Source organism: Macaca thibetana, chromosome 7, assembly GCF_024542745.1.
Source record: "Macaca thibetana thibetana isolate TM-01 chromosome 7, ASM2454274v1, whole genome shotgun sequence".
Lineage (NCBI taxonomy): Eukaryota > Metazoa > Chordata > Mammalia > Primates > Cercopithecidae > Macaca > Macaca thibetana.
Window position 1 is genome coordinate 166259906 of NC_065584.1, and position 26930 is coordinate 166286835.

Genomic DNA, 26930 nt, shown 5'->3' on the forward strand with positions numbered 1-26930 from the left:
TTTCTCAGTGACTAGCTGTGTAATCCTAGGCAATCCGCTTTACCTCTCTGTGCCTCAGTTTTCTCACCTGTTAAATGGAGAATGTTAAAAATAGTATATATCTCATATGGATTTTATAAGGATAATATTATAGGCACTTACCTGAGAAAATTCACCTAAAACAGAACAGTTCGCACAGTAATTGCTTGATAGATATTATGATGATTATTATTTCTATTTTAGCATGAGGGCACTAATTCTGAGGAATTAAGCACTCAGTGAATTCAATCACATTTATGGAGTCCCTTCAATGTGCTAGACAGTGTGCAAGAGTTATAGTTGATGGTGCTTAGAGGATAATGATGGAGACAGGGACAAACCAGATCATTCTTATCTTTGATGTGGCCAAAGTGCAGGCACAGACATGTCAGGAAAATCACGGGTACACTGGAGAGGGCAGACAGTGTGGGGAGGGGCGTCCTGGGGGAGGTGGCTGTTGAAAGCAGGATATTCCAGGAAACCAGTCTGGATGGTGGTAAGAGGTGGGAATGGGCAGAGGGATATGGGCTTGTAGGAGCTCACAGGGGCTTGGAAGAATTTGCCGGGAGTGGCGGAAGAGGTGATGAGCACAGTGGAGTCAAGTTTGAGGCAGGGATGAACTGGGACAACAGAGAGGGGCGTTGTCCGGTTCAGAACCTGAGATCTCTTGTTCTTTTTTTTAAGGAGCACAAGTGATCCTTAAAGATCCAAGAGTGAATTCTAAGCAAGGGAGGGTTTCAGTTGTCTAAGCAAGTCCTGCGATCAAAGGTGCCAGGTCAGCAAGGTCAAAGGCGACAGCAGGTCTCCTCATATCCTTTCTGGAGAAGCTCAGAGTACTCAATAGCCCACTCACTTCTCCCTTCTCACAGGGACACTTTAGTCCATGCCCTGACTGCCTCCCTCCCTGCCTCCCCTTGTCAGAGTGGCCCTGCACCCAGACGTGACTCAGTTGGCCCAGATGAACTCTGCAGGTTCCAGCAATGCCATGGTTACACTGATTTCAAAACAACATCTGGAATGAGGCTCTGTGACGTTAGCCTCTCCTCTGGAAACGCCTAATATAAAAATTAAAGAAGAGGAAGTTATATAAACAGCCAACTTTTTTTTTTTTTTTAAGCCTTATTGGATGGGTTGTATTTGGCCCAGACAAGACTGGTAAATTAATGCCCCAGGATGTGCCAAAGTGGGGCATGGACATGAAGAATTCGACCTAATTACTCATTTGAATCTGTATTGTGCATTAAAGTACTGATTAGGGCTTTTTGCTCTGGGGGAGCTTCTAGACCCCAGAAGATGAATTCAAACGGAAGAATGTCAAAAGGCAGCCTTCCCAAGTTAACAAACAAAAACAAATACAATTTATCCGACTTAGAACTTTGAAAGAAGGAATACAGGGACTCACTGGCTACTCCAGCCCCTGTCTGTTTTCAAATGGGAAGAGTATTTTTAAATGCCCTTTAAGTAGGTTGTTAAGGCCAAATGGAAGGCAGCTCAGTTAGAGGGAATGAAAGCTCAAACTCTTCCTCTCCTCTTTCCTCTCTTCCTTCTCCTTGCTTCCTTCTTTCTTTCTTTTTTTTTCAGACATTGGCAGGCACCTGGTATGTGCTATCCTCTGGAGATAAAGAAATAGATTTGATATTATACCCTCAGGAAACTTGCAGTCTAGAGAAGGGGGCAGGTGTAAGCATAGTTAATCCTGTCCCTTGTGTCTTCCCCAACCTGAATGGCATTCCTTGCTCAGTTTTCTTAAGGAAAGGACTCATCCAGAGAATGAGTAATGGAAGAATTATATCCTACAAAGAGACTTCTAGGTTACCTCTCATTTCCCTGGAACATTCCACAATAGTAGGATTTACACCCTTCATTATGGAGCTTCCCTAGAAGGAATGGGTCCAGCTAAGACTTCTGTGAAATCTAAGCAATCTTAGAAACGAGCAAATGAGCTCTGGTCAAGCTATCTCCTGTCCACTCCTCCAGGAGGCTCAGTATACATGGGTGGTGGACAAAGGTAGGATTCCCTGGAGAGTTAAAGGGCATCAGAGCACAGGGGGTGCAGGTGAAGATGGAGGTGAAAATGCAAAGGGGACAGTGGAGGAAGAGGAGAGAAAGCTGGAGGTAGGAGTGAGAGGGATCACTCCTACATCTCAGAAGTCAAACCTGGCCCCAGATTCACAAATAAATCATTTTCTGGCTGGGCACAGTGGCTCACGCCTGTAATCCCAGAATTTTGGGAGGCTGGGGTAGGTGGATCTCTTGAACCCAAGGAGGTTTTGAGACCAGCCTGGGCAACATAACAATATAACATAATATAACAATAACATAACATAGCAACATAACATAACAATACCTTGTCTCTGAAAAAAGGAAGGCAAGCAGGCGGGCAGGAAGGGAGAGGAGAGGAGGGCAGGGAAGGGGAGGGAAAGGAGGGGAGATTACCCCAACGTCGGTCTCTCTCTCTCTCTCTCTCTGTCTCTGTCTCTTAAAACAGAGTCTTGCTTTATCACCCAGGCTGGGATGCAATGGCATGAACATGGGCTCACCACAACCTCAACCTCCCAGGCTCAAGTGATCCCCCGTTTCAGCCTCCTGAGTAGTTGGGACAACAGGCACAAGCCACCATGTCTGGCTAATATTTGTATTTTTTGTAGAGGTGGGGTTTCACCATATTGTGCAGGCTGGTCTCGAACTTCTGCACTCAAGCAATCCACTCACCTTGGCCTCCCACAGTGCTGGAATTACAAGAGTGAGTCACCCTGCTCAGCCTACCCCAAGGTCATAAAGATATTTTTTCATGTTTTTTCTAGAAGCTTTGTTGTTTTATCTTTCACATTTGGATCTTTAATTCACATTAAGTAAATTTTTGTATATGTTGTGAGTTAGCTGCTAACTTTTCTCCTACATGAATATCCAAAGAAGTCAACACCATTTTTTGGAAATCCTGTCCTCACCCCACTGCATAGCAGTGTCATCTCTTTTATAAGTCAAGGATCAAATATGTATAGGTCTATTTGTGGTTTCTCTATTCTGATCTATTAGTCTTTTATTTTTCCTATTTTTGCACAGTTCAATTTACTGAAGCTTTCTAATAAGCTTTATGATATTTGGTCAGTAAGTCCTCCACATTTGTTCTTAAAACTAGACTTGGTTTTTCCGTTGGAATTATTGGAATTGCATTGGCTTTACAGATCAATCTGAAGAAGACTGACATCTTTACAGTACTTAATATTCCAATCCCTTTACATGATATATTTCTGCAAAGTTTGACTGGATATTTGTTGCTGTTGTTGTTGTTTATTTTTCAGCATACCCAATCATTACCTACCATTTTTGAATAAGCAGAACTCTATTTCTCCCCTTCCAATTTTTGTACTTTTTTCCCCTTTATTTTACAGGTTAGGGCCTACAGTGCAATGTCGAATAGAAGTGGTGATAACAGGCATCCTTGTCTCATTCCTAATCTCAAGGGAAAAGTTTCATTATTATTATGTCAGTATGTATGATGTTTGCTGTAGTTTTTTTGTAGCTACCCTTCATTGGATTAAGGAAGTTTCCTCTGTTCACAGTTGGCAGAGGTTTTATTTTGCCCCCTACCCCCACCCCTAAAATGAATTGTTGAATTTTGTGAAATGATTTTTTTCTACATTTGTTGAGATGCTCATATGGAGTTTTATACTTTACTTGTTAATGGAGTGAATTGGACCAATTGACTTTTTTGAATGTTGAAACAACTTTGCTGGAATAAACTCAATTTAGCTATGATGTATTGTCCTTTTAATATAACTCTGGATTTGATATGCTAATATTTTGTTAGTAATTGTTGCCACTTGTGTTTATGAGAGAGATAACCTAAAAATTTCCTTTCTGGTAATGTTTTGGTCTGGTTTTCAAACTATGGGTATTTTGACCTCATGAAACGAGTTAGGAAATACTTTCTCTTTTCCATTTTCTGGAATACTTTGACTTACATTTGTGCTATAGATTTTTAAAATGGTTGAAGAATTCACCTATGAGCCATCTGGGACTAGAGATTTCTTTTTGGAAAGGTTTTAAATTATCATTGTATTTATTTAGTAGAAATAGGACTATATAAATTTTCAACTTCTTTGGATATCAGTTTTGGTAAGATGCATTTTTCTTCTGAGAATTTGTTTCATCTGAATTTCCGAATTTATTAGCATGAAGTTAATAAAAATCCTATATTTTTACTCAAATTTTGAGATAGTTGTAGATTTACATAAAGTTGCAAAGAATAATAGAAAGATCCTGTGTACCTTTTTCCAGTTTTCCCCAAAAGTAACATTTTGCATAACTCTAGTACAGTAGCACAACCAGCATATTGATTTTGATACAAACCATTAATATTACTCACATTTTCTCAGCTTTGCTTACATTGATTTGCATGTGTGTGTATACTTGTTATTTTTTAGGCATTGGTAAAAACCATAGTGATGTTCATTTTTCATTCCTAATATTGATACATATGTCTTCTCTTTCTCTGTGTGTGTGTGTTTGTGTGTCTTGACTGAGTCCTAGATTAATTGTTCCATAGTTAAAGAAGAGAATGTATTGTGAATGATTTTAATCTCTGGAAATTTGTTGAGAATATATATACACACACAAATATGTATATATATATGTCTGTGTATATGTGTACATACATATCTGTATATACATATATATTTGTTGAGTGCCACCTTCTATATTTGTCTATTAGGTCAAATTCCACAATAACCATGAATTTGAGTGAATAGACAAATAGAGAAGATATTTGTCTACCTATTTCCCCTATGAATAGGTTGTTAGCTATTTTCCCAATCTTTTTTAACTTTATCAGTTCCAGCTTTCAATTATTTACTGAAAGAAGCATGTTAAAGCCTCTCATTATTATTGTAGATTTGTCTGTTTCTCCTTTTAGTTCTGGCAGTTTTTGCCTTATGTATTTTGAAGTTATACTTTATGTGAATAGACCTTTATAACTTTTTAATGTTTTCTTGGTTGATGAATGCTCTTAAAATTTTGAAATATTCTTTTGACTAGTGCTGATTTTTTTCTGAAAAATTTTCTGATACTAGTATAGCTTCACCACTATCTTTTGGTGAGTGGTTGCATGGTATATCTTTTTCCTCCTTTATCTTCAATCTGTGTTCCCATATTTAACACGTATATCACAGGCAAGCATCATATAATTATGTTGTTCTTCCTTCAATCTTTGTCTTTATAATTGTAGTCAAACTATTTACATTTAATATCATTTCAGATGTGTTTAGATTTGTGCATACTCTCTTATTATTTGGTGTCTAATTGTCTCAAGTGTTTTATATTCTGTTTTCTCTCTCTTCTTGCCCTCTTTTGTACTAACATAATTTTTACTCTTCCATTTTCCCTATAATTAGCTTGTTAGCTATAATTTTTTTTACCTTTTTAATCATTAAAATATACAATATACACTCTTAATATATTAGTCTTATATAAACTTGTACTTTTTATTAGTTCTCAAATAATGCTAAAACCTTAGCACACACAACTCCATTTATACTTGCCCACTTTTTGGTATTATTGTCATGCATTTTAATTCTACATATATTTTAAACTCCAGACTATATCATTATTATTCTATAGAGTCAATATTCATGTACATTAATTTACATGTTTACCTTTTTCATTACTTTTCATTCCTTGCTGCATTTATGTGTTTCTCAGTAAGATCACTTCCTTTCTGCCTGCAGCAGGCTGCCTCTAATACAGGTAGGCCCTGGAGTGAAAGTACAAATAAGATCTAAATATGAAGTGTCTAAAAAGTTATAAGTCAAGGTAAAATATATTAAAAATATACCTTCTACCTTCCTACCTTGACAAATATACCTTTGCAAGAACTTGGATGGCCAAGTTCAACTGACTTCTTGGACTCCTCAGAGTTTTACACTGGAAGGTGATAGTGTAGGAAAAGTCATTTCATGGCTCTGGCTGCCAGCTAGGATCCTCTTTCTTGTACCACTCTCAGCACTGTTCATCACCACTAGGGACCACAGATGCATGTATGTGAACACCTGTAGTTCTCTAATCACTGCCCCCATGCCCAGTAAACAGCTACCCTGGCACCCCTCCAGCCTTGAACTGTGCATACCAGTGGTGTAATTATCTATGGATAGCACAGACCCAGAGAAAAGATGAGGTTGGGGGCTGTATTAGTCCATTTTGCATTTCTATAAAGGAACACCTGAGACTGGGTAATTTTTAAAGAAAAGAGGTTTATTTGGCTTATCATTCTGCAAGCTATACAAGTATGGGACCAGCATCTACTCGGCTTCTGTTGAGGCCTCGGGAAGATTTTACTCATGATAGAAGAGGAAGGGAGAGCAGTTGTATCACATGGCAAGAGAGGGAGCGAGAGGAGTGGGGGTCCCAGACTCTTTTTAACAACCAGATCTCATGTGAACTCATGACCGCAAAGAGCACGAAGCCATTCATGAGGAATCTACTCCAATGACCCAAACACCTGCCACTAGGCCCCACCTCCAACACTGGGGATCACCTTTCAGCATAAGATTTGGAGGAGACAAACATCTAAATTGTATCAGGGGCACAAGCTCTCCTGATGGAGTCGGATGTCTCCCATTTCTCAGTTTCTCTCTAGCTGAATGTTAACAGGTCACAAAGTAGACCTGGAACCCCATGTTTACTCACTCTGGAGCTGGTACTCTTTTTGTGACACGGTGGAGCACAGAACTGAATGAGACCGGGAACTGGCACATAATAATGACTCTATAAATATCTGTGAAAGGAGTGGCTGCATAAATGGGTATAATGAGACCACCCTTAAGGCAGAAAGTCTATTCACATGGCCAAAACTTGCATTTGTTTATCTGAGTCAACACACGGCTTTACACTGGATATTGCTTTGGGCATTCCCATTGGGTGGGATATGGAGTTACAGGGCACTCGATCAGGAAGAAGGACAGCAGCAGATGAGACCAAAAGTGTGGGAGGTCCCCACTTCAGAGCTGCCTTCCTAAAAAGATGTGAAATGCTTTATCCACATGAGAATGACCTCCATAGAGTGGAAAATCATGCTTGCTTTAAAAATTCAAAGTAATTGGTCAAACAGTGTCACCACTCATATAGCATGACTCAGGATTTGATGAGGTCAGATCAGTCGTCTGAATCTCTGGCATGTGCTGTGGTTGGAGAAAAGGTGGTCAAGGCCTTCCTTCAGCAGACAAAATCCTTTGCTTTGCTGCCCATGAGCAACTCAGCCTGTGGGGCCTGGGCCTTCTTGGCAAGTGGGAAACCCAATCTTTTGGCTGCCTGCCTCTTCCTGCCACAGAAGAGCGACTTGTGGATGCTGAGAGCAGCCACTGAGAGGGAAGCTTGGGGCTCCAGGACTCCCACAGAGCCAGCTGTATCCCCTGAGTATGTGGGAGGATGAGCAGGGAGGCAAGGGTGGTCCATGTGCAGGAAGCAAGGAGGGGCTGCCCACAGGTATGATTAATCTTCACTTGCTGACTGTCTCCCCAGTTCCATGTGATTTCTAGTTGTTGTTTCTATTGCCAGAAGACATTTAGTACTATTCCTGAAAGCTAGCTTTAGGAGTTGGCCTTTTGATTTTCATTAGCTCTGGCAGAATATCATTTGGTTAGTGAAGAGAGGTTAGATAGAAAAGAGGAGGAGAATAAGGCCGGGCGCGGTGGCTCTTGCATGTAATTACATTTTGGGAGGCTGAGTCAGGTGGATCATCTGAGGTCAGGAGTTCGAGACCAGCCTGGCCAACATGGCAAAACCCTGTCTCTACTAAATACATAAAATTAGCCGGGCCTGGTGGTGGGCGCCTGTAATCCTAGCTACTTGGGAGGCTGAGGCAGGGAGAATTGCTTGAACTTGGGAAGTGGAGGTTGCAGTGAGCCGAGACTGCACCATTGTACTCCAGCCTGGGTGACAGAGGGAGACTCCATCTCAAAAAAAAAAAAAAAAAAAAAAAAAAAAAAAAAAAAAAAAAAAAAAAAAAAAGAAAAAAAAAAAAGAAACTGGGAAGAAGTAGTAAACCATCTACCTTTCCAACTCTATTTCTCAATATGGCCCTTCATTTGTACATTACAACCCATGTAGGCTTCTCCCTGTTCTTCACATACAACCCACTGGTTACTGCTTCCAAGCCTTTGCCCTTGTGGCTCTCTCTGCTTGGAATATCTTCCTCACTCTCATCTTTATGAACCCAAGTCTTAGTTATCCTCTAAGGCTCAGCTTCAGTGGAACATCCACCATAAAGCTTTTTCTGATCCTCCTCTTATCCTGCACCCTTAATTTCCACCAACCCTACTTGAAACAACAAACAATTAAGAAACTTATATATTCCCACTGAAGAATGGCAACTAGCTGCAGGTAGGAGGAATTTACTGTATCAATGTGTGTTTCCACCCCCAGTTTAGAAGAATGTCTGAAGGAAAGTTTTAAGGCTGCATGAGATTCTACACATCACATACATGTATCATAGTTTATTATTTTAAGATCTTCAAAATATTTTATTAAATATCGAGCATATAAAAATGAATTTATAAGATGTATACACACTCTAAAAAATAAAGATGCCCTGTACACCTGTGTGTCAATTATCAAGTTTAAGAAACAAACGTTACCATTAACTTTGGGATTATTTGAATGTTCCTACCTGATGCCTTTCCATTCTCACTCCTCTCTAAGGTAACCACTTAATTTTGGGTATATTATTATCTTGCTTTTCTTTATGCTTTATCATACCTGTTTGTATATCTGAATGTTGTAGTATTTAGTTCCACTTATTTTTGTTCAGCATTTACATGGTGTCTATTTTTTATCCTTTTACTTTCAACCTACTTGTTATGTTTCAAGTGAGTTTCTTATGGATGGCATATAATTGGGTCATAGAAATTTTTATTCACTCTACCAGTCTCTGTATTTTATTTTTAAAATTTTATTTATTTATTTTCATTTATTTATTTATTTTGAGATGGAGTCTTGCTCTGTCTCCCAGGCTGGAGTGCAGTGGTGCAATCTTGGCTCACTGCAACCTCCGCTTCCCGGGTTCAAGCAATTCTCAGCCTCAGCCTTCCGAGTAGCTGGGATTACAGGCACCTGCCACCACACCTGGCTAACTTTTGTATTTTTAGTAGAGACAGGGTTTCACCATCTTGGCCAGGCTGGTCTTGAACTTCTGACCATGTGATCCACCCACCTCAGCCTCCCAAAGTGCTGGGATTACAGGCATAAGCCACTGCGCCTGGCCTAGTCTCTGTATTTTAACTGGTGTATTTAAGCAATTTATATTTAAAGTAATAATTTGTATGTTAGAACTTAAGTCTGTCATTTTATTTCCTGTTTGTTCCCTTTATTTCTTGTTTCTCCATTTATTTTCTTTTGCCATCCTGTGTAATCCTCGAACATTTTAAAGAGTTCCACTTTGATTTATTTATTATGCTTTTGAGTATATCACTCCTTATAGTTTTTCATGGTGGTTTTTTATAGTTTCATAGTGGTTGCTGTATATATTACCATATATGCACATAACTTGTTGCACAGCCTATTGGTACTGACATATTGCCACTTCGAGTAAAGTGTAGAAGTCTTACTTATATTTAGATCCCTTTGCCTTCTCATTTCTTAAATATTATTGTTTTAAGTACTTTCTCTATATCTATCCAACACCTCATTAGGTGTTGTTATGACTTTTGCCCCAACCATAAAATATAAGTAAAAAAACTCATAAAGGAAAAGATGATCTATTATGTTTACTTATAGTTTTACTAACCCTACTGTTCTTCTTTCCTTTCCAAAGGTTCCAGACATTTTATCATTTTCTTTGTATTTGAAGAATTTCCTTTAGCCATTCTTTAAGGGTAGGCCTGCTAGCAATGAATTCTTTTAGGTTTGTTTGTTTGTTTGTTTTTTACCTGAGAATATCTTTATTTTCCCTCATTCCTGAAGGGTAGTTTCAATAGATATAGGATTTATGGTTGACACGAATTTTTTTGTGCTTAAAAAAATGTGTCCTGACTTCTGACCTTCATGTTTTCAGATGTGAAATCTGCTGTCATTTGAATTGGTGTTCTTTTTTTTTTTTTTTTCTTTATAGGTAATGTGTCATCTTTTTGTTATTTAAAAAAATTTTCTTCTTTGTCTTTAGTTTTCAGGAGTTTAATTATGATGTATCTAGGTGTTGATTTCTTTGGGTTTATTTTAGTTTGTCTTTTCTCATTTTGCTTGTGAATTCTCAGTTCTTGACATTATAAGTGACTTTCAATTGTATCTTGGACATTTTGATTATTATGTGAGGAGACTCTTCATCTGACTTAGATCTTTTGTTTTAGTAGGCAGCCACTTTGTTTAGGATTAGCATGTAATTCTGGCCTACTCTTATGAGCTTTTGTTATAATGACATTTCAGTGTTCAGAGCCCTTGCAATGCTATTCTGGTATGCTTCATTTATCTGGCACTACCAGTACTCTTGCTCAATCCCTGCAGTTCTGCCGACTGGGGTGAAAAGACCTTTCCTGGGCTGCCTGGTATCTCTGGGTGACCATCTGCTGCTTAGGTTTGGGGACAGACAAAACCTGCAGGACCTGGACCTCTTTTCCCACTAGGTGGAGAGCAGAAAAAATGAAGCACTCAAATGATGCTGCCCCTGAAGATGAACTGGACCACTTGCCAGTGCCCCAGTGATAGAGTGGGGCTGAGTTAACCTAGGATTTTGCTGCTGCTAAAGTAGACATTTCAGACCACATCTTGGCACCCTGGTTGTGGAACAGAGGCAGGGATTCCCCACTAGGTCTTTGCTGGTCTTCCCCCTTTCCTGGTGTTTTAGCCAGGCTGGAGAGAACAGGCTTGTCTTATTTGTTTGTTTGTTTTCGGCTTTGCCTATTGGCAGTTCTGGGTTGCGGGCCTCTCCAGTCTCTAGTTTGGGGTAGATAGTAGATAGAAAGAAAATCCAGGGAACTCACCCTATTGTTGTTTCTCAAGTCCTGAGGTCCCTAACCAGTTCATTCTGACTTTCAGAATCCTTATATTGTTGTCTATTAAATAATTTCCAGAGTATTTAGTTGTATTTAGCAAAGAGGAGGAAAGTCAGTCTCTACCATCTTGTCCTGGAACTGGAAGTCTCAGTTCTTCTTATTTGTGAACATGATATAAATGTAATTGCACTGTGATTCCTCTTTGGTAAATTTGTTTCTGTTATTCAATATTATGTTCCAGGAATTCATTCATATTATTTCATTTTGTTGTAGTTCGTTGATTTTTCTCTACTCTAGAGTTTTCCATTGTTTGAAAGCCACTCAATTTATCCATTCTACTATTGGTGGACATTTGAGATATTTCCCCTTGCCCCTCTCCTACTTTAAATTAGAGACTGTACTTCTATGGGCATTCTTGTACATACCTTCAGTGGCATCTGTGCAAGTTCAGTAGAGTATAAATCTAGGTGTGGAACTGGTGAGTCAAAGGGTATGGGAATTTTCATTTATACTGGATAATGCCAAATTATTTTCTGAAGTGGTTATACCAATCTACCCTTCCATTAGCAGGTGTAAGTTTCTTTGTTCCTTTGCTTCCTCATCAATCCTTGATAACATCAGATTTTAAACTTTCTCCAATCTTGGGGCAATGAAATTGTTTCTGATTTTAGTTGTAACTTGCATTTCCCTGATTACTAATAATGTTGTACATATATAAAGCTTTTTCATATTTTACAGAACGTTTTATGTGATATGCTCATTCAAACCTTTTTCTATTTTTCTTTTGGCTTGCTGGTCTTCTTCCTTCTTTTCCCAGTTTTCCCTATTTTCTCCCAGCTTTTAATTTGTCATTTTTACTCTTTTAATTAATGAGTAGAAGTTCCTAACTTTAATGTGGGATTTATCAATCCTTTCCTTTATACTTTATGCTTTTGTATCTTATTAAAAATTGTTATTTCCTAAAGTAATAAACATTATTTTATAACATCTATTCTTTTTGTTGTCTTCTAAACATCTTAGAGTTTTGCCTTTTGTATTTATGTTTTTAGTCTACCTGGAATTGATGTCTGTGAAGTATAGGGGTACATTATCATTTTTTCCATACAATTAGCCCATTGTTCCAGCATCCTCTGTTGAAAAGTCTCTCTTTCCCCCCAGATCTAAAGTATTAGTTTTGTCACAATTCAGGTTTCCTCTTATGAACATGGGGTTGTTTCTAGGCTCTCTATTCTATTCCATTTGGTCAGTTTTTAAGATTTTTATGCTAATATGCCATTGTCTTAATCATTATATTTTAAAACAAGTATTGTTCTCTTGTATGAAAGTATCTCCTTCCTAGTGCTTATTTAGATACACTTATTTATTTGAGGCCCTTTGCTTCTTGATAAGTATTTAAGGATAAGCTTAAATCTAAAAAAAAAAAGACTTGAAAGTTTGATACTATATTAAATTTGTAGATAAATTTGGGAGAGAATTGACATCTATTAAGCCCACCATTTAAATAGACATGATATATTGCTGCATTATTCAGGCCTTATTTAATGTATTTCAGTAATTTTTATAATTTTCTTCAGCAAGGGCTTACATATCTTTCATTAGATTAGTTCCCAGGCAGTCCTTATTTTCTGGTACAATTGTAATTCTTATCTTTTTAATAATTCTATTTATGAACTGCTATTTGCTGGCATATGGAATGCAATTTTTAAATAGTTACTTTAATTAAACATTTTATTTTGCAATTATGGTAGATTCACCAAAAGTCATAAGAAAACAATACAGAGAGATCTGTATATAATCCAGTTTCCCCCAATGGTAACATCTTGTAGAATTATAGTAGAATATTACTGATGTTGATGCAGCCAGGATATAGAATATTTCCATCATTACAAGGTTCCCTCAAGTTACCTTTTTATAGCCACAGTCACTTCCCTCCCAACCCCATCTCCACCTTTTCTCCTATTTTTTCTACAAGTTTTATAGTCTTACATTATACTTGTAAGTCCATTTTGAGTTAATTTTTGCGTAAAATGTGACACTTAAACCAAGCTTTTTTTTCCTCTCCTGTGGGTATCCAATTACTTATAGCACCATTTGTTGAAAAAAACTATCTTTCTTCCTTTGAATTCCTGCTGCATCTTTGTCATATATCAGTTCGGTATATGCTTCAGGCTTGTTTCTGGGTTCTCTATTCTATGTATATCTCTTACCAAATATCACACAGTGCTGAATTCTGTAGCTATATATTAAGTCTTAAAATTGGGTAGACTGATTCCTCCCATTTTATTCTTCTATTTCAGTCGTTTTAGCTAATGAATAATTTTGTCTATATCTACAAAAAGTCTTACTGAAATTTTGGTAGGAATTGCGTTAAACCAGCATATTGGTTTGGGAAGAATTGATCTTTACTATGCTGAGTTTTTCAATCTATGAACATGGTATGTCTCTGTATTTATTTAGATCATCTTTGATTTCTCTCATTAGTGTCTTTGTAGTTTGTAGCATACAAGTCCTGTACATGTTTTGTCAGATTTATGCCTAAGTATTTTGCTTTCTTTTGAGTGATTATAAGTGGTACACATTTTAATTTGGGTGTCCATATATTCATTGATAGTAGATAGAAATACAGTTGATTTTTATAAGGTAATTTTATATCCTGTGAATTACTGAAACTCATTAGTTCTAGGCATTGAGTTTTTCTGTGTAGACAATGACATCATGCACAAACAAGGACAGTTTTATTTCTTCCTTTCTTATCTGTATGCTTTTTATTTTCTTTTGTTTCCTTATTGTAGTGAGTAGAACTTCCAGTAGTATGTTGAATAAGAGTATTGAGATTGGGCACTCTTTCCTTGTCCCCAGTCTTAGAGCGAAAACATTTGGTTTTCATTATTAATTATATTTTTAGCCATAGGATATTTGCAGATGTTCTTTATGAGGTTGAAGATATTCTCCTCTAGTCCTAGTGTACTGACAACTTTTAATCATGATTGGGTATTTAATTTGGTCAAAAAATTTTTTGCATTCATTGATATGATCATGTGATTCTTCTTCTTTAGCCTATTAGTAGGGTGAATAACATCAATTGATTCTTGAATATTGAGCCATCCTTGCATTCCCAGAATAATTCCATTTGGTCATCATGTATAATTCTTTTCATATATTGAAGAATTCAATTTGCTAACATTTTGTTTATATATTATCTGTATATATTTTTTGAGGCAGGATCTTGCTCTGTCACCCAGGCTGGAGTGCAGTGGCACAATCATGACTCACTGCAATCTCCACCTCCCAGGCTCAAGCAATCCTCCCACCTCAGCCTCCCAAATAGCTGGGACCATAGGCATGTGCCACCATGCCTGGCTACTTTTTCTTTTTTTTTTTTTTTTTTTTTTTTTTTTTGTAGAGGTAGGGTTTTGCCATGTTGCCCAGTCTGGTTTCAAACTCCTGAGCTCAAGCAATACACATGCCTCTGCCTCCCAAAGTGCTGGTGTTACAGGCATGAGCCACCATGTCTGGCCATGCATCTACATTTATGAGGACTATTGGCTTGTAGTTTTCTTTTTTTGTAAATCTTTGTCTGGTTTTGGTACCAGGATAATATTAGCTTTATAAGATGAATTGGGATGTGTTTTCTCCATTTTCTGGAAAAGATTGTGTACAATTTATGTTAATTCTTTAAATGTTTGGTAGAATTCTTCGGTAAAGCCATCTGACCTTAGAGGTTTATTGTTTAGAAGTTTTGAAATTACAAATTCAATGTCCTTAATAGTTATAGAACTATTCAAATTATATTTTTCATATTTGTAGAGTCATGGTAGTTTGTGCTTTTTGAGGAATTGGTCTGTTTCATTTAGTTATCAAATTTTTGTGTGTAGAGTTGTTTCTAGTATTTCATTACTATCCTTCTGATGTCTTCAGGGTTTGTAGTGATAGCTTCTCTTTTATTTCTGATATTAGTAATTTGTGTCTTTTCTATTTTTTGTTGTATTAATCTTGCAGTCTTGCTAGAAGTTTGTTTCACTGTCTCTATAAAAAATCTTGTATATCTTTTTTAGTTGTTGTTGTAGGCATTACATTATATAGACATAACTCATTACATAATGTCTACTAGTGATCATTTTACCAATTCAAGTGTAGAAAACTTATTTCCCTTTACCTCCCTCATTTATACTATAATTGTCTAAAATATTTCCTTTACATACACTTAAAACCACATCACGTTATTAACATTTTTTTTGCTTCAACCATCAAACACAACTTAGAAAACTCAAGAGGAGAAGAAAAATCTATTGCATTTACTCATATTTTGTTTGCCATGTGTTTTTCCTTCCTGATGTTTAAGATTCTTTTTGTTTGTTTGTTTGTTTTCCTTCTGTTTAGTGAATGTCCTTTAGCTGTTTTTTTAGGATAGTTCTGCTGGTGACAAATTCTCTTCATTTTCCTTCATCTCAGAATCTCTTGATTTCCCTTTCATTTCAGAAAAAAATATTTTTGCTGGATAAAGGACCTTGGGCTGACAATTTTTTTCTTCCATTACTTAAAAATATACCACATCCTTCTGTCCTCTTTCAGATAAGAAATCTACTGTCATCTGAATTGAGTTTCCTTTATAATTAATGTGTTATTTCTTTCTGCTTGTTTTTAGATAATTATATGTGTCTAGTTTTTAAAGTTAAATTATAATGGGCTTTTATGTACATTTCTTTGGATTTATTGCTTGGAATGCTCTAAGCTTCTTGAATCTGTAATTTCATATCTTTTCCTAAATTTGTGAAATGCTCAGCTATTATTTCCGAATCCCATTTTCTTTCTCTCTCCTTCCACAACCCTATGACACAAATGTTAGCTCTTTTGTTATAGTCTCACAGATCCCTGAGACTTGGTTCATTTTTTTCCCAGTCTATTTTTCTCTGTCTTGTTCACATTGAGTAATTTCTGTTATTCCATATTCTAATATATTGATTCTTTCCTCTGTTCCCTGAGCTTATTCCTTTAGTTTCTTTTTTTTTTTTTTTTTTTTAGCAATTATAGTTTTTAGTGCTAAGATTTCCACTTGATTCTTCATATCTTCTATTTATTTGTTGAGACTTTCCATCTTTTTTTATTGCTTTGAGCATGTTTGCAGTTGCTTATTTAAAACATTTTATGATAGCTGCCTTAAAATCTTTGTCAGATAATGCTGTATTTTCTGTCATCTCAGTGTTGGCATCTATTGATGGTTTTTCTTCTATCCTGTTCAAAATATTTCTGGAGTTTGGTATGATTAGTAATTTTCATTTGAATCCTGGACTTTTAAAAATTGTTATGAGGCCCTGGATCTTATTTAAACCTTCCATTTTAGCTGCCTTTGACATTGTTCTTGCAAGTGCGGGGAAGGGGCCACCACTTTGTTACTGCCAGGTAAAGGTAGAAGTCCAGCTTCCCCATTTGGTCTTCATTGACACCCAAGGTGAGGGGCTTCTCATTAATGTTGTATAGAGATGTGACTTACAGTTCTCCATATGCTTTACACTAAAATTGTGGGTGAAAAGGGCTTTTTACCTTATGGCAGGGATGAAAGTCCCATCATTCTACTCAGCCTTCTCTGACACTACCCCAACAGCCCGGTTGGAGTAGGGTGTTACCACCTGGGAAAGATGGAAGTCTTTCAGCCACTGCTGGCACGGGTAGGAAGGGGCCTTTTTTTCTTTGGTTGAGTGGAGCAGTTATTGTCTAATGTTTTCTGTCTTGCTGAGCAGTCCCTTCGTGGTCATTTGGCTAGAGAGATCAGACTTTTGTTTTGGCTTTTTTTTTTCTTTTTTTTTTTTCTGTACTGCTGGCAATTTCAGATTGCCAGCTACAACTCTGGAATACATGAGAAAAGTATTCCTAGAGAAGTCATCTTGTCATTCCTTGGGTAACAAGGTTCCTATCTGATCTGTCTTTTCTCTACCTTTCAGAGTCTTCTTATGTTTGTTTAACGTCAAATATCTAAAGTTTTTAGTTGTACTTACTGGGAGAAATAGGGAAAAGTCTATCTACTTCATCTTCCCAGAGTGGAACTGCAATTTATTTTTGTTCATTGTTGTTATATTCAGCATCTTCAGGCTCTTTGAAAATCTTTCATCTATAAATTTTATTTTCTATATAATCATATCATCTATGAATAATAATGGTTTTGTTTCTTCAAACCCCCTTTCTTTTAATTTTTTTTAATTTTTAAGTGAACATACTATAAAAATGATTTTTATGTTTTTCAGTGTAGAGTTTTATCAGTTTTAACACACGTAGGGTCATGGAACCACCACCACAATCAGGATACAGAAGAGTTGGTTCTGTCACCTTCAAAAGTTCACTTAGGCTTCCCTTTTGTACTCCAACCATCTCCCTACCCCTAACTCCTGGCATCCACTTTTCTATTCTCTCTCTTTCTTTTTCTGCCTTTTCCAGATAGCGTATAAAATGAATTCATATACTTTGTGAACTTATAAGATATTTTTTCTTCTTAATCTGTTAAAGTGGTAAATGATTTCATTTATTTTCCAGTATTCAACAAATCTTTGAATCCCTGGATTCAGTTGACTATGATTTTATTTGTAATTTTTATGTTCATGAGTGTGATGGCCTTGGAATTTTTCTCCTGTACTGGTTCCAAGGTTACACTAACCTCACACTGATACCATGCTCATCTCTTTTACTGATATCAACGTTTTCTTTTTCCTTGCCAGGTAACTAAGTTTGCCACCTTTCTAAAATGCGAGGTGTGGTTTCTCATTATCTACGTTCTGGAATCTGTATTCTAGGTTTGGAATTATTTATTTCTTCAATGATTTATAGAACTGACTGTTTAAAACCATCTGGTACCAGTGTTTTCTTTGTGGAAAGAGTTAAAACCACTCTGTTTCTTTAATTTTTACAGGCCCGTAAAAGTTTCCTTGTCTATCTTGAGTTGATTTTGATACAGTTTATTTTTCTCAGAACTTTCTCATTTCATCCAGTTGTTCACATTTATGCTATACAGTTATTTGTAATATCTTCTTATCATCTTTTAATCTTTACTGTATCTGTAATTGTATCCCCTTTCAACCCTCATTTTATTTGTGTTTTCTTTTTTTTTTTTTTGGTCTTGAGTGACCTTGCTGGAGTGTCATCAGTATTTTAAAATCTTGTCACAGAACCAGCTTTGAATTTTGTCAACCCCCCTATTATATGTGTATTTTTATTTAATACATTTTGTCCATATCTTTATCATTTTCTCTACCTTCTTTGATGATTAGCCCATTATTTTCAGCTTTTCTTCTTTTTTAATATAAGCACTTGATATAACTTTTCCTGTAAGTACTGTTTTATCTTTAGCTGCATTCCACAAGATTTAATATGTAAAATTTTATTATCATTCAGTTCTAAATGCTTTTAAATTTCCAGTATGATTTCTTCTTTGACCCATGAGTTATTTGGAGGTATGTTTCTTAATTTTCAAATATGTAGTTATTTTCCAGTTACCTTGAAGACAAAAATCAAAACCTTTTTCTTTTCTAGTAACTACGTATTCACAAGAAGTCGCAGAGCTAGTACAGAGAAGTCTCATGTACCCTTCACCCAGTTTTCCCCGTTGGTTCCATCTTACACAACTATAGTAAAACATCAAAACCACAAATTTGACATTGCTATAGTGTGTGTGTAGTTCTATGCTATTTTATCACTTGTAACCTCCACTTCAGCGAAGATACCAAAGTGCTCCCTCACCACTAAGATCTCCCTAATGCCACCCTTCAGAGTCACATCCCACCCCTCTTCCCACCATCCTTAACCTCTAGCAGCAACTCATCTGTTTTCTATCTCCCCAGTTAACATTTTTAAGTGCCTTATAATTAATTGTGTTGTTGTCAGAAAGCATGGGGTGGGTCATTCCAGTTATTTGGAATTGTTGAGAATTATTTGATGACCCCATATAAGATTATTTTCATATTTTGTTTATGTTTAAAGAGACATTGTATACAGCTATTAACTTTACTGCTTTTTGTCTGCTTGATCTATCAGTTTCTTAAGGAGTCAGTTAAAAATCTAATGCTAGATTTTCCTTTTAGTTATTTCAGCATTATGAGGCTATATTATAAGGTGTGAACACATTTAGAGTTGTTATATATTCTTTATGATTGAAAGCAGTTATAATTTATATCCTGAGTTTATCTCTATTATTTTTGTTTGAATCTACCTTGTCTATAAAATGGTACTAGCTTTATTTTTATTATCAGTTGTCTGAGCTATCTATCTACCCACTTATCTGTCTATGTCTATATCTATCTACTTCTATCTAGTTTTTATTATTTTGTTTTCAACTACACATACACATGTATGTATGTATGTCTGAATGTGTATGTGAATGACTTTTGTTTTTGAACTTTTTGTCTTCTTTTGTTTTACCTGTATATTTCTTAAATGCTTTATGGTTGGATTTACAATGTAAATCTATCTTGACAATCTTTGTCTCTTAGATGAATCTCTTTAAAATTATTTTTTATTATTATATTGAAAATTATTGAAAATTATCTTTAAAATTATATTTAACCTCTTAAATTATATGTGAAATTATTTCATGTTTAATATTTATTCCATTTTCCCTGTTTTATTCTCTGCTTTCTTGTCTTTTTATTGATTGTATTTTCTCATTCCTTTTCTCCTCTTCTATTGATCCTGTTTCTAATTCTATTTCTGTGATTTTTTTTTTCTTTTTCCATTTTTTTGAGAAAGAGTCTCACTCTATTGCCCAGGCTGGAGTGCAGTGGTGCAGTCTCCATTCACGGCAACCTCCACCCCCTGGGTTCAAGCGATTCTCCTGCCTCAGCCTCCCAAGTGGCTGGGATTACAGGCACCCACCACCACACCTGGCAAATTTTTGTATTTTTAGTAGAGTTGGGATTTCGCCATGTTGCCCAGGCTGGTCTTGAACTCCTGAGCTCAAGTGATCTGCCCACTTCTGCATCCCAAAGTGCTGGGATTACAGACAGACATGAGTCACTGCACCCCCACCTATTTCTGTGATTTTATGGTGAACTCAGAAAATTTGGCATGTATATGAAGGTTTTCAAAGTGTAAAATTTATGAATTTTTACTTTTACCCTCTTCCTGAATAACAGAAAACCACTGAATATGTTCACCCCAATAGTATGTTTTCCTGGCTCATATCCTTTTGTTAACAGGTAAATTGTTCTATTTTTATTTGTAAAACCATAACGTATTATTATTATTTCAGACAGTCACTTTTTGTTTAGATTTACCTGAATATCAACTCTTTCTTTTAATCATCATTCTTTGCCTCACAGGCCTTCATCTTGGGTGACTTCTTTCTAAAGAAAAAAATATTTTTGGAATTTATTTTAGCGAGAGTATATTGGTGGCAAACTCCCTTGGGATTTTTTTTTTTTTTCCTGTCTGTAAAGACCTTTATTTTACTCATTTTTGAAGATATTTTAGCTGGTATACAATTCTATGTTGATGGTTTCACTGAACTAATCATTACACTGCTATTTGACTTATACAATTGCTGTTAAGAAGTGAGCTTTAAGTTTGAGTTTTGCCCTTTTGAAGTTAATCTGTCTTTTCTCTCTGGCTGCTGTTTTAAAATCTATATGTTTTGGTGTTTTGCAGCTTCACTAAGAACTATCTAGGTATGCTTTTTGAATTTATCTTATTTGGAATTTGTTGGGTTTCTTTCATGAATTGATGCATTTCTTTAGGACTGAAAGATTTTCAATAATTACATGAAGTATACTTCTACCTCATTATTCCTATTCCCTTCTTGTGGAACTCTGATTAGATGTTAGGCTTTGTCACTGTATCTTACGTGTTTCTTTACCTCTCTTTTATGTTTTCTTTATGTTGCCATCTGAGTATTTTGTCAGATCTATATTCCAATTCTTTCATCCTCTTTTTAACACTGTCTAATACACTTTTCATCCAGCTATTTAATTTTGAATAATTTTTTTTTTTTTTTTTTGAGACAGAGTTTCACTCCCAGGCTGGAGTGTAGTGGCATGATCTCGGCTCACTGCAAGCTCCGCCTCCTGGGTTCACACCATTCTGCTGCCTCAGCCTTCTGAGTAGCTGGGACTACAGGCTCCCGCCACCATGCCCGGCTAATTTTTTTTGGTATTTTTAGTAGAGACAGGGTTTCACCGTGTTAGCCAGATGGTCTCAATCTCCTGACCTCGTGATCCGCCTGCCTCAGCCTCCCAAAGTGCTGGGATTACAGGCATGAGCCACCGCGCCAGCCTGATATGAATAATTTTTTTTTTTTTTAATTTTGTGCTTCTTTTTCAAGTTGGCTGGGAAACCTTATTTTCTCTCTTCTTAAATTTCTCAGTCACTTCTTTTTTTGTTTTAAAAATATTAAATATGTTTATTTTGTATACTGTGTCTTCTCACTCCATAACTGGAAGTGTTCACCGGTCTGATTATGGTGTGTTGCTCCTTGTAGTTCTATCTCTTAGAACCTTGTTTTTTGTTTTGAGACAAAGTCTTGCTCTGTCACCCAGGCTGGAGTGCAGTGGCATGATCTCGGCTCACTGCAACCTCTGCCTCCTGAGTTCAAGTGAGTATCATGCCTCAGCCTCATGAGTAGCTGGGATTACAGGCATGAGCCACCACACCCGGCTAAGTTTATTTCTTTTTTATTTTAAGTAGAGATGGGGCTTCACCATGTTGGTCAGGTTGTCTCAAACTCTTGGCCTCAAGTGATCTGCCCACCTCAGCCTCTCAAAGTGCTACAATTACAGATGGGAGCCACCACACTTGACCTAGGACTTTGTTTGAATGTGTGTTTTATCTTATGTTTTGTTTTGTTTTGATTTTTTTTTTTCTGTGACAGCTCATTTTGTGGGGCAGTTTTATGACTGAAATCAAAGCTGATTCCTGCAGAGAAGATTCAAATTTGTTTCTGCCAGGTAGTGGGGCACACCAGGCTGGAATCACTTTAAACTAAATTCTTATCTAGAGGTTTTAAAAAGATGTCCATATGTATTAATTAGGGTTGCCAACTCTTGCAAAAGCCGTCTGGTAATTATTACTCCTCTGAGGGGAAGATTTTCCTCCTTCCATTCAGGGTCGTTTCCAGATTAATTGTTTTCATGCATTTCCTGAGGGAGGGGATTGATTTATTTCCAGTTCAAACTTAAAATAAAGATACAATCCTTTGGGACTCCCTTTTTATCCAAGAGAAGTATCCTGTTAAACTCTCCTTCCCAGGAAGGAACTGGTATTTCTCTTCTGTTCCCAATATCCCATAAGGCTATGAAAGACAAAGTTCAAGTTAAACCAGTTCATCAAATTATCTCAGAGCAACCTCCAGCTTCTGGGCTCTGCTTGTTTCTCAGAAAAGCTGTGGTACAGCTTTTATTTACTTTTTGGCCTCCAGGTATTCCTTACCCATTTGCTATTTTGTTGATACATTTGCATCCCATGCAACACTTCTACTTGTTGTTTTTGTTTTTGTGTTTCTAGAGACAGAGTTCTCACTGTTGACCAGGCTGGGATGCAGTGTTGTGATTATACCTCACTGCAATCTCAACCTCTTGGGATCAAGTGATCCTCCCACCTCAGCCTCCCAAGTAGCTGGTACTAAGGGCTTGTACCACCACACTGGCAGAATTTTTAAAAACTTTTTGTAGAGATGGATCTCACTTTGTTGCCTAGACTGGTCTTGAACTCCTGGCCTCAAGCAATCCTCCCGCCTTGGCTCTTTTACTTTTATTTAGTAGAAGGATCCGCTATACTACCAGACGTGGAAGTCTCCTGTCATGACACCTCTAATCATTCTCCTATAATTGAATGTCCCCCTCCATGTTTTCTATTACAAACAATGTGATGATGAACATCTTTGTATAGACATCTTTGTGTACCTTGTCCAGTTTGTTTCTATAATAAATTTCTAGAATATAAAAAGAAAGTGAGAGCACTGAGGAATATTTGGAAAATAGCTTGGCACTACTTGTAGACTAACTAGATTCCTAAGGGTCTTGATAGTCATTGCATATATTACTTTGCTTACTCCTTTCAAAAATCCCACTGGAACTAGCATAATGAAAACTCTACTGAGGGTCATTTCTGTTAAGTAAATGAAAATATAGGCACTGTTTCTGGAAAAAAAAAAATAGCCAATTATTTTAATATTACCTAGAGTGTTTTTTAAGAGGACCTTCTCCCAAATTATTAACAGAAATAATTTCTTAACTAAGTAACATAATTCTGTAATGTGTTTGGAAAAACATGTAAGATGAGTCAAGATGAAGAGCAATGAAAAACTGGTCCTATCAGGTTTGAAAACAACTGTAAACAACCATGGATATTTTAATCCTTCCTAGGGTCTGGTTGGTGGAGAAGTCCATGGTTTTTTCAGGAGACAACTATTTGTCTGGGAACATCACTACAAAGGTTCTGTAAATCAATTATAAATTGATTCCAGAAGGATGAAGGGGAGAATGGATGGGTAACTACACAAACAGAGCAGGAAATACCAGGATCCACTGGTAGGAAGTGGACTAACAAGGTGCAGTGGAGATTTGGGGCTCTCTGGGTAGTGTCAGAAGAGGAGGGATGTTGAATGACATGCCAAGGGGTTTGGATTTGGTCTTGAATTCATGAAAGACAAAGCCATTAGTTTTAATCAGAAAGTTTCATGGGCAGCATTTGCATTTTTATAAAATTATGCTGGCAACAAGGTGCAGAGGAATTTAAGGGAGAAAATATTAAAGCCAGGAAAATTAGGAATAGATGAGTGAATATTCTATTTTTTAATGGCTTTATTAAGATATTAACTCACATACCACACAATTAAGCCATTTAAAGTGTAATGTTAAATGGTTTTTAGTATATTTACAGAGTTGTACAACCACACCACTGTCTAATTTTAGAACATTTTTGTCCGCCAAAAAAGAAACCTCCTACCCATTAGCTGTTACTCCTTATACCCCTCACTCCTGTCCGATCCCTAATTACCCATTAATCCACTTTCTGTCTATAGATTTGCTTATTCTGGACATAATATAAATAGAATTACACAATATGTGGTCTTTCGTAACTGGCTTCTTTCGTTTCATTTAATGTTTTCAAGACTCATCCATGTTGTAGCATGTATCAGCTCATTAATTTTAATGTATTAATGTATCAATTCTTTCATTTTAATTGGCAATCTTCCATTATGTGGATATACCACATTTTACTCATCCACTTATCAGCTAATGGACACGGGTTGTTTATATGTTTTGGATATCATGAATATTATGCTGCTTTGAACTTTTTTGTACAAGTTTTTATGTGGTTGTATGTTTTCATTTCCCTTGGGTATATACCTAGGAATGAAACTGCTGGATCATAGGGTAACTCTATATTTAACTTCTTGAAAAGCTGACACTGTTTTCCAAACCCCCTGCTCCATTTTACATTTCCACCATCAATGTAAGAGTGTTCCAATTTCTCATATCCTCCTTCCACTAGCAGGTATGAAGTGGGTGTGATCATAGCCATCCTAGTGCGTGCGAGTGGTATCTCATTGCAGTTTTTATTTGCATTTCCTTGATGGCTAATGATGTTGAATATCTTTTTATGTGCTTCTAGTCTTCTTGAATATCATTCGAAAAAAATGTCTATTCATATTTTTTGCCTATTAAAAAAAATTAGGTTATTTGTCTTTTTATTTTTGAGTGGTAAACATCCTTGGTATATTCTAGATACACAAGTCCCTTATCAGATATATGATTTGCAAATATTTTCTCTATTTCTGTAGGTTGTTTTTTCACTTCCTTGATGGTGTCCTTTGAGGCACAAAGGTTTTAAATTTTGATGAAGCTCATTTATGTGTGTTTTGTCATCTGTGCTTTTTGTATCATATTGAAGAAGCCTCTCCCTAACCCAACCCAAGATTTACTCCTATATTTTCTTTAAGACTTTTATAGTTTTGGCTCTCACATACAGATCTATGATATATTTTTAAGTCCTTTTTGTGTATGGTGTGAGAAAGGAGTCCAGCTTCACTCTTTTGCATGTGAATATCTGGTTGTCCCAGCACCATTTGTCAAATATATTTTTAAAATAGTCCTTCTATAACCCCTAGGGCATTGTATTAATAATAGTCCAATCTAAAACAAATATCCTGAGCTATGCCATTAGCAGTGGGAATGGGTGTGCTGGGGAAGGTTGAGAAGGTGAGATTATAAGGACTTTGGAACTACAGTGATGCATGGGTCGGAGAGTAAGAACTTGAGAAGTTTTAGATTTCTGGTTCCCAACCATCCCCTCCATATCAGGAGGTCTGTGGCCTCATCATCCCAGATGACATGCGGCCATCCCAGAACCAATCTGCTAGGGCCTATTTGTTTATTCTCATGACTTGAGGATCAAAGCCTTTAGCTGTATGATCAATTAAACCACAGGAAATAAGCCTCAATCAGGAGGACAGTTGAATTCTATTTTGTGGTTCCCTTAGACTGGAGCAGCTATGGCACCTCAGTTCAAAGAGAAAACAGTAAGGTTTGGATGGAAGGGGAATGCAGTCAGCAAACTCCAGAAGCATCAGGCTTCTGTCAGTAATGCTAGTGATGTCAGCCAGGGCTGGCTACACGAAAAATAAACACTCCTAATAGAGCAATGGAATTGTCTTAATCTTCGGGGAGTTGTTTAGGCTTTGGAATCACCTTGTTTGCAGGACACAATGCCCCAGAATTCTCCATCTTCATTCTGGGTCCTTTCCCTGGTTGCATCTTGTCTGTTTTTGTTTTTTCCCCCATTTCTTGGAGTTGACTGTTTAGCCCTAGCAGCTGCATGACCAATCCTAACTTTGGAAAAAATATTTAAAGAGTTCTCTGGACAGTTGACCCCATTTCCCACTCAGTCGCCATGGAGACTGGCAGATGGAGAGACTACTACCCAGGTAATTATGGGGTGTTTCACCCACAGAACTGCTGCTCAGGGCCACAGTCTCTGATGAGAATAGAGAAAATGTGTTTAGAAATGATTTTGACAGCCCCTGACCTCGATGACAAATCCTCAGCTCTGAGAGCAGCCCCACCTTGAGAGCAGGAACAGAAGAGTTCTGTTCTGTGTGCTGGGAGGGAGTCACACTGTGTAGATGTTCGCGGGGCTCCTCCAGAGACTCCTTTGATGAGAAACCTCTCCACCCGGGACATACTTGCCAGAGAGAGACCAGATGCTTTGTTCTTATGTAAGATGTTCTGACACGTGATCATTTGAGAGAGGTGCCCTTTAAACATAACCGTCAGTTACTATTAAAAGTAAAGAGCTAAAAGTGATTATGGAGATTGTTTAGTTCACCCCCCAGCTTTACTAAAGAGGAAACTGAGCCCAGATAATTGACAAGCTCAGAGTCATGAGAGAGTTAGTGCTGCTGGTCTCATGACCCTTTCTCTACTGCTCATTTCTGATGAAGAAACCGTTTAGCTTGAACAATAACTTGAAATACTCCCAGAGTATAGATGAGTACTAGACCCTTTTGGTGTCGAGAAAATAGAAGGTCCAAAAATGTGTGCATTGCCGCTGTTTCAAGAACCTTTAGGAGTCATATGGTTTTATATGTGTTTGATAGAAAATTGCTACTTAGGCCTCATCTTGGGTCATGATAGTACATTTCTGTTCTCTCCTATAGTAGCCATTTAATGAGCCACTTCACACCATAGCCATGTTGAAGTGAAGCACATCAATTTCACACAACTATCGAAGAACTTGATTATAGCCTAGTTAGATACACCTTACTGGAGCCTCCAGCTACTTCAGAGACTGGCTGCATGGCAGTGGGAAGGGAACAACCTTCTGTCATCTGTGTCTGAGATGACTTTGGTTGGAGGATACAGACTTGTGAAGGAAGGAGAAGGACTCATCTGCATAGCCTTGTGCATGCACAAGAGGCTACACCTCCCTGCATGTGGAAACTGAGATTGCTGTTCC

The 26930-nt window shown here is 37.0% G+C and overlaps 1 protein-coding gene across 7 annotated transcripts in view; it reads left to right on the forward strand.

The window, feature by feature from the left end:
* IL16 (interleukin 16) overlaps window positions 1–26930 on the forward strand; it is a 129632-nt gene that overhangs the window by 44873 nt on the left and 57829 nt on the right. The window contains exon 1 of one of the 7 annotated variants that reach the window (XM_050798559.1): window positions 25845–25899. The exons of the other annotated variants lie outside the window; for them this stretch is intronic. The gene's annotated coding sequence lies outside the window, so the exon portion shown is untranslated. Of the gene's footprint in view, window positions 1–25844; window positions 25900–26930 lie in introns of those variants that run through there. 7 annotated transcript variants of the gene reach the window in all.